Source organism: Manis pentadactyla, chromosome 2 (assembly GCF_030020395.1).
Source record: "Manis pentadactyla isolate mManPen7 chromosome 2, mManPen7.hap1, whole genome shotgun sequence".
Lineage (NCBI taxonomy): Eukaryota > Metazoa > Chordata > Mammalia > Pholidota > Manidae > Manis > Manis pentadactyla.
In genome coordinates, this window is record NC_080020.1 from 144,540,055 (window position 1) to 144,550,635 (window position 10,581).

At 37.3% G+C, this 10,581-nt stretch overlaps 1 non-coding gene across 1 annotated transcript; it reads left to right on the plus strand.

Moving 5' to 3' along the window:
• Positions 1-4,159: 4,159 nt before the first annotated feature.
• Positions 4,160-4,266, plus strand: LOC118930185 (U6 spliceosomal RNA). The gene has a single exon (XR_005031923.1). It is a non-coding gene; the product is annotated as a U6 spliceosomal RNA (small nuclear RNA).
• Positions 4,267-10,581: the final 6,315 nt, after the last annotated feature.

Below are 10,581 nucleotides of genomic sequence, written 5' to 3' on the forward strand. Positions count from 1 at the left end.
CTAGCCTGATAGCATAATAAAGGAATAGCTTCATTTCAGCGGAAATGGGTACAAGTAAGTACTGGAAGAAATTGATCTTTAGAAACCTAGATACTTCTTCTTGAGGAAAAATTACGAAGAGAGCCATTCAACAGATTTTGTGCAAGGCTTTGAACTTGGCTCTCAGTTTCCTCACTGAAAAAATGGGAAAATAGCAAGTTGCTCACAGAGTGGTTACGAGGATTTAGTGAGAAATGATAGCAGTAATTCAGGGCTGCATCTGCCACAATGCAAGCACTCACTAAACATTAGCTACCCTCCTTAATTCTTTCCCTCCTATTCCTAAAGTGCTGCCATCCCACCCGGAGGCACAGCTCTCATCTAAGCCCTAGGGGAGAGCTGAATGAGATCAAGGCCAGTGCTGAGGCTCAGCATGAAGCCTGCCTCACTGCCCAGCTGCACCTGACTTCCAGTTTCAAGCTGAACAACCCGATTTCTACCTCATTATTTAGATTCTCTCCCCACTTTTTGGCTGCGATAAACGGATTCCTGATTAGGAGACCGAAAGTCCAGTCCTAGTAGTGAGACAGCACATCTGTTTGGGACATCAGCCCTCCACCTCTCCATCATCTTAACCATGTCACCCTCATCCTTCCATCCTAGAGTCCTCTTCTGGAAACTGCCAGGGTGGGAGGTGCTCAGTGGTGCTGCACACCTCCCCCATGCCAAGCACCTGCCTGGCTTTGTGAATATGACAGGAAGACAGGATGAAATCAAGATGCCAGAGACCTCAGTGTAGCAATAATAAATGAACCTGAAAATTACTTGAAAATAGCCACTATTATTTTATGAACAAATACCGACTCTTATGCAAATGACATGCAAATTACTTCAATGCTCCTCTAACTCATGCAGCTGAGTCTAATTCCCAGAAACCTCTAGGAGAGCTGTGTTGTTTACTGTGCTCCTCCTGGGAGGTGAACTGCTAGTCAGGGGAAGACATTCTGTCCACACACACCCACAGCAGATAAAACTCTCTGCTAACATTCAGTTCATAGCCCCCTCCTCTGCCCTGAGCTTGACCCCAGAGAGGTTCTCCTGCATTCCCTCTCATTCTATTCCTCCTAAGCCCTTAGCCAAGGAAATGTCACTCTCCACATTAAACAGAAAGAACAGGCTTTGCCCATAGCACCAAGTCTATGAGGTTGATTCAGGGCAAAACAAAACAGCAGTTTGACTCAATGTGCTTAATGGATTTGGCGATTTAGCATGAACACTCCCCCCTGGGAGCCCTGTGTAAACACTTCAAAGAAGATGTGTCTAAAGTCAAACATTGGCTATAAGACACTCTTTATCATGTGTGTATGTTTAGGTGGAAAAAATGCAGTACATAGAAGAAAAATAAATTGTTAATATTTTTATATTAAAATATAATGTTTGTAATAAATGTACTGTTTTAAAAAACAGATTGGTATATGTGTTCCCAGCCTGGGAAACCTGTGAAGCCAAAATCAGTCAAAGGGAAAAATAAAGTGGGAGAAACCCATTTATTGCTTACAAGAAGTCATCTACTCCCACTCGCCTGTGTCTCTCCCCGTCCTGGTTGGACTAAGGGGAGAATGGCTTCTCCTCATCTCTTGTAAATACCTATTGATATGGAGATGGACTAAGGCCAGGTGACAGATTCTGAAATTATTGCAGTTTTACCCAATATACCTATATTTATTAATGTGTTAAATAAAATCTAAGAGAAAGCCAAGTAACTACCATGATTTTAAAGCATTGATGAGTATAAGTAATATTTTGAGTTATCTTTTGCACCTGGAATGTGATATGAAATGGTACCTGATTTCTAGTGGTTATAAAGTCACAGTTATAATATGACTGTGATATTTTGCCAACATATGTAATTGTAGTAATCAGTATACTTTATATAGGAATGGTGAAAATAAAGATGTGATTTTTGTTTTCCCCATTCTAGTTTGTAGATGTCCTGAATTCTCTCATGGATCCAGGTTAGGATCATATGTTAGACACACGAAACAAAGCTGAATGGGTTCTCCAAATTCCAAGCTCTAAAGTATCTAGTATATTTAATTTCTATGCATGAGCAGGATTCATTGAAGAAAAGATGGATGTAAGATCTGAGATATTCCAGAAATTAAATGAGTACCTGGTCCAATATTTGCTTACATCTATTTTTTCAAAGCAGGATAATAGCTACAGCTTTCCATCTCCTTTACTATTACATTTTTCTGATGCACTCTTAGACCTCACTACATAGTCATGTATATGAAATAATTTCTCTTTACAAATGTTTGCATTCTATTTTATTGCCAGGTATGGTTAGAATTTCCTTTATATTAACTAGAGAAAGAGGAAAGACATACCTAAAATGCATTTTAAGTAAACTGTGTCTGTAGAAAAACTGATATATGAGACCCAATCATTACTACCAGAGGTCTCCCAGGTACTAAATAAAAGTATTTCTTCCATTGAGGTTTTTTGTTGTATTTAATGTTTTAAAATCATAGAAAGAAAATCATTCCTTATATACCTTGCATATTTTGCAGGCAACACCTTTGTCGATGTTTAAGCTCTGAATTGTAGTACATTTGCCTTCAACATTTGTGTACACTAAGTAAGAACGCCATATGGAACAAAGTAGGCTGACTGACGTCTTCACACAATAAAATCAGGTTCACTACTTAGGGATGATTATTTGCATTTTTATGATAACAGCTGAACAGATGAGTTGTTTCTTATGGGTGAGCAAAGGAAACAGTTCTTGAGAGTGAAGATATGAAGACTGTTGAAATGATAGCAAAGAATTTAGAGTGTTCCATATGCTTAGTTGATAAAGCAGTGGCAGAGGTTGAGAGGAATGACTCCAATTTTGAAAGAAATTCAGTGGGTAAAATGCTATCAAACAACATCACATGCTGCACAAAAGCCATCCATGAAAGGAAGAATCAATAGATGTAGCGAACGTCTGTCTTATGCTGAGAAATGGCCACAGCCACCCTGACCTTCAGCACCACCACCCTGACCTTCAGCACCCACCGCCCAGACCTTCAGCAGTCATCAAAGACTGGAAAGGAAGAAGGTAAAAGTGTCTTTATTCAAAGATGAACATATAATAAATGTAGAATATCTCCATTAATCTACAAAATCACTTTTTGAGAGACAAAATGAACAAAACATCCATTGTTAGAAATAATACTTTAATTTCTCAAGGCCACAGGTAAAAACTCACATATGAAAATCAATTACATTTTTACATTCTAACAACCAATGATTAGAAAATATAATGCTAAAACAATATCAGTTCCAATAGCATCAAGAAGCATGAAATGTCTAGGAAGAAAGTCAATGCAATATATGTAAGAACTTTACCTGAAAACTATAAAACATTGCCAAATAAAAGGAGATATATGCCAGGCTTATGAAATGGAAGACAATAGTATAGAGATGACTGTCCTTCACCCAAGCTGATATGTAAATTTAATGTCTTCTCTGTCAAAATTCTCAGAAACATTTTTGTAGAAATTGATATACCCAACATAAAATTTATATAAAGAAAGAGCAAAGTACATGATTTTAATGGTTACTATAATGCATAATTAATCAACAGTGTGGTATTTTTATAAAGGTCAACAAACCAATTCAGTTGAACAAAACAGAGTACAGAAATAGACTCATACAAAATACAGTTGGTTAACTTTTGACAAAGTTTGTAATGCAACTCAATGTGGATAGAAAAATCTTTTCAGCAAATGGTACTGAAATCATTGGATATCCATATGAAAGTTGGAAAAATGACTTTCATTATCCATATTTAAGAAGAAAATTACATTGAGATAGATCATATGCTTAAATGTGAAAGCCCCAAAAAAATGCCTTCATGGCTTTGGGAGAGATTAATTTTATTTGGACCAGGAAAAAAGTTATTAACCATAAAAGAAATGTAATGAAAAGTTGGACTCCATCAACATTAAAAATGTCTGCATATCAAAATTCACTGCTAAGAAAAGTAAAATAAGCTACCAACTAGAGGAAAATGTTTTTATACACATATCTAGCAAAGGGCTATATCCAGAATATATTAAACACGGCTATAAAGTAGTAAGAGAAAGGCAAAATTTCCATTTAAAATATGGGTAAAAGAGTTATATATTCTGTGCTCGCTTCAGCAGCACATATACTAAAATTGGAATGATACAGAGAGGATTAGCATGGCCCCTGCACAAGGATGACATGCAAATTCATGAAGCGTTCCATATTTTTAAAAAAAAGTTATTCTGTTACATATATCACACAATATACATACAAAGTATACATTCAAAGGATCAGTAAACACAAGAAGAGTTGTTTAACATGATAAGTTATCAGAAAATGCCAATTAAAAGTCTTAAGATACTACTTCATACCCACTAGAATCGTTAAAATAAAAAAAAGTGAAAATATCAAATACTGATAAGGTTATGAAGTAACTGGAATTCTCTTATATTGCTGGTGGAAGTATAAACTGAAGAACCACTTTGGAAAGTTCTGGAAATCATTTATAAAGTCAACTATATACTTACCCTGTGATCTAACAATTCTGCTAAGTCTTTCTTCACCCAAGAAATATAAAAAAGACTCATACAAGAAAGTTTACCACACTTTTATTTATATAGGGAAAAACTGGAACCCAAATGTCTATCAAAAGAAGGGATGAACGAGACCTGGTGCATTCATACAGTGGAATATTGCTTAGCATTAAAAGGAAACAAAATAGTGTTACAAATAACAGAAAAAATAAATATCAAATACTTTATGTTGACCCAGATAAAAAGGTACATATTGTATGATATCTTTTATTTGAATTTATCAAATAGGCAAAATGAACTTTTGGTGATAGATTTCAGAGCAAGCATGTCTGTTGGTGGGGGTGGAGAGGCATGTATTGGAAAAGAACACTTGAGAACATTCAGTGTTGATGGAAATATTCTGTATCTTGATGTAAATAGTGTTCATGGATATACACATTTGTCAAAACTCATCAAGCTGTATGACTGACATTTTTGCACTTCATATAAATTACTTACATTTAAAAATAATAATAAAATGCTCAGGTCTCAAAAATGTTTTTCTTTTTTCCCTGTTCTCTATAAAATTAATATGCTATCTTAATTTTTTTTAATGACTTTTCAGACAAAAAGAGCTAAGCCTTCATTACCGTGTAAGTTGACAGAAAAAAATAGGAGGTGGTGTTAGAGAAAAAAATTTTCATTTTGATCTTTGCTTCATTTTTATTGTGTATTTTTTAATAACCTCAATCTTTGTTTATACTTCTCCCTCTCAACAGTAATAAATTTAACAATGAGCTCATAGGACACAGATATTTTATCTAAACATTTGCCAGTGTCAAATGCTAGTACTGTGTTTTGCATAACTTACTGACAAATTTCTAATTGGGACAATAGCAAACTTAATCATAGTAGTTATTTTTTCTTGAATATCCTGTGTCAGGTACTATACTCAACCTGTGGAAGCCATGACCTTTCACTTTGCACAAGTGTCATTTCCTATCAAGTCTTCTCTGTTCTTTTCTCACTAGACAGAGGTTTCTGAGTTGCCTCTCTAGGCACTGATAACCTGAAAGCACACGCAAATGCTGATCCTCAATCGCGTGGAAGTTCCTTTTACATGAATGCCAAGGTGATTCATAAGATGCATAAAATGTATTTCTTCTCTTTCCTTTTGTTTTAAATTGAGGTATGATTTACAGCAATCAGATTCACCCTTTCTATGCACAGTTCAATGAGTTTGGACAAATATATGCCATCAGGTACCCAATCAATATTTAGATTTCTGTCACCCCAAAAAGTTAACATATGCTCCCTTTGAAGTTAGCCTCCTTTCACTATTCCTGATCCCTGGAACCTCTAAGCTGTTTTCTGCCCCTAAGGTTTTGCATTTTTTTAGAAGTCATATAAATGGAACCATTCAGTACAGTCTTTTATATTTGGGTTAATTAACTCAGCACAAAGTTTTTGATATCCATACATGTTGCACAGATAGGTAGTGTCTTCCTTTTTAGGAAAAGTATGGATATTGAACAGTTTATCTATTCACCAGTTGGGGACATTGGTCTGTTTCTAGTTTTTTTTTTTAATTATTATGAGTAAAACAGCTATGGACATCTACATACAAGTCTTTGTATGGACATACACTTTCATTCAACTAAGCCCTGAGAGTATTATAATTACATATGCTTGTTACACTAACACTTATCTTGATCACTTCTCTAGGAGTGGGGCAAAAAATAAGGAACACTCACATCTATTGCCTAGATCTTGATTCTAATAACTATTATTCAATAAAAAGAACCAAGGAGACATTCGTGGAGAAATGGCTGATTCTAGGACTGGGAAGGAGATCTGTGAGATGAGCCTGAAGCATTTTGTGGTGTCAGAAAGTAAGGAAGCGTTCAAAATGCATGTATGCGCACACTGATGGGGGGTCCCTCGAAGGAACATGAGAGCCGACTTCAGAGGTCTCCATTCCCAAAGCCAGAATAATGTGAGCAACAAAATTAAAAAGTAGTATCTGATTATAATCCAAAGCATAAAATCTTTGTGAGCTCATACTGACATAAATAAGTGATTGAATAAGTAAATGAGGGAAATAGATCTTCCATGCAGAAGAATTCCAATTAAGCTATGTAAATACCCTTTCCTCAAGAAGATGTAGCCTATGATGACAGACAGTAACTGCACTAGTGTGGGTGAGAATTTAACAATGTGAGTTAACTGTTGAACCACAGTGTTGCATACTTGAAACCAATATAAGATTGTATGTCATCTAAACCAAAAAAAAAAAAAAAACGAGGAAAGTATAGCCTGACTCCTTACCCCTTAGGCATGGGCTGCACTAGGGACTTACTTCTGAAGAGGACAGTTTAGAAAGGGAGAGAAACAGGGAAACTTCACCATGAGGAAACCTGACAAACACAACCTCAGCCAGGTGATGGAGATTCACATGAACAGTGATAGCTCGTACTGAGAGAATGTACTAAATATGATATGATGAAAATAACATTTTACCCTGTGATCTTTTACCAAAAACCCATAATCACACTCTAACGATGAGAAAATCATCAGACGAATCCCAGTTGAAGGGCATTCTACTAAACACCTGGCTGGTACTTTTCAAAACTCTCAGTCATCAAAACAAGGTAAGTCTGGTAAACTGTCACAGTCCGGAAGTGCCCAAGGAGGCGTCTGCAAAAGACACACAGTATCCTGAGTGGGGTCCTGGGACAAAAAAAAGACATTGTGAAAACTAAGGTAGTCCGAATTGTTTCATTAATTGTAAAAAAGGTGCCACACTGATATAAAATGTTCAATAGAGGAAACTGGTATAGAGTTTATAGAAATTCTTTGTACTATATTCACATTTCTTCTTTAAATATAAAACTGTTCTAAAATTAAAAGTTTACTTTAAAAATAGGGAAGGAAAAAACGGGTATATTTAAAAATTTTCTCTTTATTAGGAAATTGCCTTATGCATTTCAAAGATGCATTTCAAAGATAGGTACATCATAGTAGAGGACATTTGTTGAATGAGTTTATTTCTTGAGTGTCTGGTATTAAGGACTTGTCCCATAAAAATTCACGTTGTTCAAGGTTTACAGGTCCACACAGTAATAAGCAAGTCCCTTGCCTTAAGGAGCTCATGTCATAAAATCACATATAATATTCAACAATGTTCTACATTGAATATAAGCAGTTTTCTAAATGGTATTTCAAGTAATTAAGTGTTGGTTCTGTTAAGAAGGGGGAGATATTCATACTAAGTTTCTTAGAAAAGTATTAGTCAAGGGTATATGACCTGAGAGGGGAGATATGACCTGAGATATGTCTTGGGGGAAAATTTGAAAAAAATGGAGAAGGTGAGGGTGTCCCTTGACTTGAAGAACAACTTGAGAACAAGCAAGGGCACGAGTATGATTGTGGTAGTTCGAGAAACAGTGAAAACACCCTGATTCAGGAAGTTGGGAAGAGTGAACCTGTCTAACCCTGACACAAATTATCAGTATAGAAATATCACTAGTCTTGAACAAAGAAGCAGTGAGGAGATGCACTGAGAAAGACAATCTGGAAGATGGGTATGCGATGTAATGTGAGACAAAGATGTGGGGACTTGGCAGTAGCTGAGGTAAGGCAGGAGAAACCCCAGGGGAGAGGCTGGCAGATCTGGCAGTTGGCATGCCTCTTGGATTAGTGATGGAAGATGAGAGAAAGGGGTCCAGCCTGTGCAAGTAGGAGGATGCTCATAACATTATCCAATCTGTGCAGTCACTGACTAATTCATTTGAAGCAGATTATGTCAGATGTAAGGAAAAAAAAAAACCAGGATGGATTACTTCCTTAGGGTTAAGGCAATGAGCTCAATTTGGTTACTTGCAAATCTCAGGAAATTAGCAAAGGCTTAAGAAAGAAGGCTTTAGAAGCAATTTTGAGTCATGTTTCTTCCTAGAAGCTTCTTGAAGAAATACTTTGAAATGTGTAAGAAATTATAGCTTCAGTCTCTCTGGCTCATGTTATTAAAAGGTTTACTGAATTCCTGTAGAGTAAGACGACTCTGAAATATGCCTTCTTTAAAAGAGACTAAGGCCACTAGACAGCAATGAGAGATGAGTCAGCCTGGTGCTTAGCTTCTTAAATGAAAAGCAGGTGAGTGAAGCATGACCTAAATCTTGTCAAAGTTCGTAATTGAGTTTGTCCATGTGTTACTATGGGTTTTCATCTCAGGGCATTTAATCTGGTTTAAATTCCATAGTTCTATTTCTCTTTCCTCACTTAGATTTTCCCCAAATTCACCCCTGAGATGGACAAAGAGGCAGGCTGTGAGGGCTCCCCACAGAGTTGCAGGGAGGGAGCAGTCTGAGGGCTGCTGTCTCTGACCTTGCCAGCTCAAGGCAAGGTTGTACACATGTACAAGAGGAATTATTTTTAGGCCTTTTTTCTTGAAGACTGTGGCATCTTATGGAGCAACTAGATCAAAGACTATTGTTAAATGAGAAATCTGAATTAGAGTAAGCTGAAACAAATATATATACAAATTTATATGTGTGTATATATATATATATATAAACCATAAAATAATGAAGAAACGAAACAATTTTCAGCCAGCAGGTAAGAATTTATAAATCTAAAGTGAATATTGTCCATTTAGTGGGAGGAACACAAAAAGTGTCAATTTCTTTAATTATAGTGTCCCTGACCTTGCTTCCAAACATAACATTCCATATTTCCAACAGGAAAAAACAGTTTGTAGCTGATTGGAATGTAATAAAATGTGACCATTGGGATACATGAATCAGTGATGTGAAGTGTGGAGCATGCACAGAGTTCTGTTTTGAGAAGTTGTGCAGTGCTAGGCAGACAGCAGGTGGAGGCTGGAGTAGACGTGCGCCCTCTCTAGGGTCACACGAGATCCCGGGGCTTCTTGCTCTGCCTGGAGAGCATCACCCTGCCTGTGCATCTTAACCTCCTGGGGCCCCAGCATCTGCATTTCCCACACTGTCCCTCCCAGGGGATGTAGTAGAAGTAGGTCAGGGCACCATTGTAGACAGCTTGTTAAAATGTACATTGCTGGCCCGTCCCCTATCATTTTAGACCCAGTAGATCTGGGTGGGATAGAGCCTGGTAACATGCATTTCCAACAAGTTCCAGGTAATGCTGCCCTGGGACCGTCTTTGAGAACCACTGCTTTAGAATCAAGCCACCTGCTTCAAATTTGTAGTCAGTCTGTGTTAACGGTGTGACTTCAGGCAAAGTATTTGACTTCTCTAAGTCAACCTGTCTATTGTGAAATGGAAGAGACAATAGGACCTAACTACTAAGGTCAATATGAGGACGAGCCAGGGAAACTAGGAGCCAGCCAGCTGCTGCCCATGCCTTGCCCCCTTGCCTGTGTCTGCGTGGCCCTGAGCTAAGGACAGTGGTTGTATTTTTAATGGTCTGCTTACAAGGAAAAGAAAGGGGAAATGGGGAAAAAATGGGGAGTAGAAAAGAAGCAGCAGCTGAGACTGTATATGGCTACAAGACCAAAATATTTACTGTTTTGAAGCCATAGAAAAGAATTGCCAGCCCCTGAGTTATAACATATAAAGAGTTTGGGAACATCCATAGTATTTCTGGCGTTCAATGAACGTTAGTTGTCACTGCAATGAATTCCCTTTTACTTGGGTCTCTGTTGTCCAGGTAGCCATTCTCTTACACAAGGCAGCCTGTGATAAGGGTGAACACAGGAACACTGCTCTGGTAACAGCAGTAGTAGCAATAATAAAAATAACAATAAATGTACTAACAGTAGATGAGAAACTGAGGTGACTTCATTACTATCTCTTTAGCTAAACTGGATTAGGAAGTAAAAATACACATTTAAAAATGACACTTCTGGTTCAAAACATCTTTACTGCCCCCCATTAGGAAGAGACCTGTCAGATCTGGACATGCAGTCTCCTGGAACTGAGCTTAGAGCCTTGCGACAGCCTCTGAAGGTTATCAATGACGGCGTGTCTCTCTTTTTTGAAGGTGGGGGTGTTGT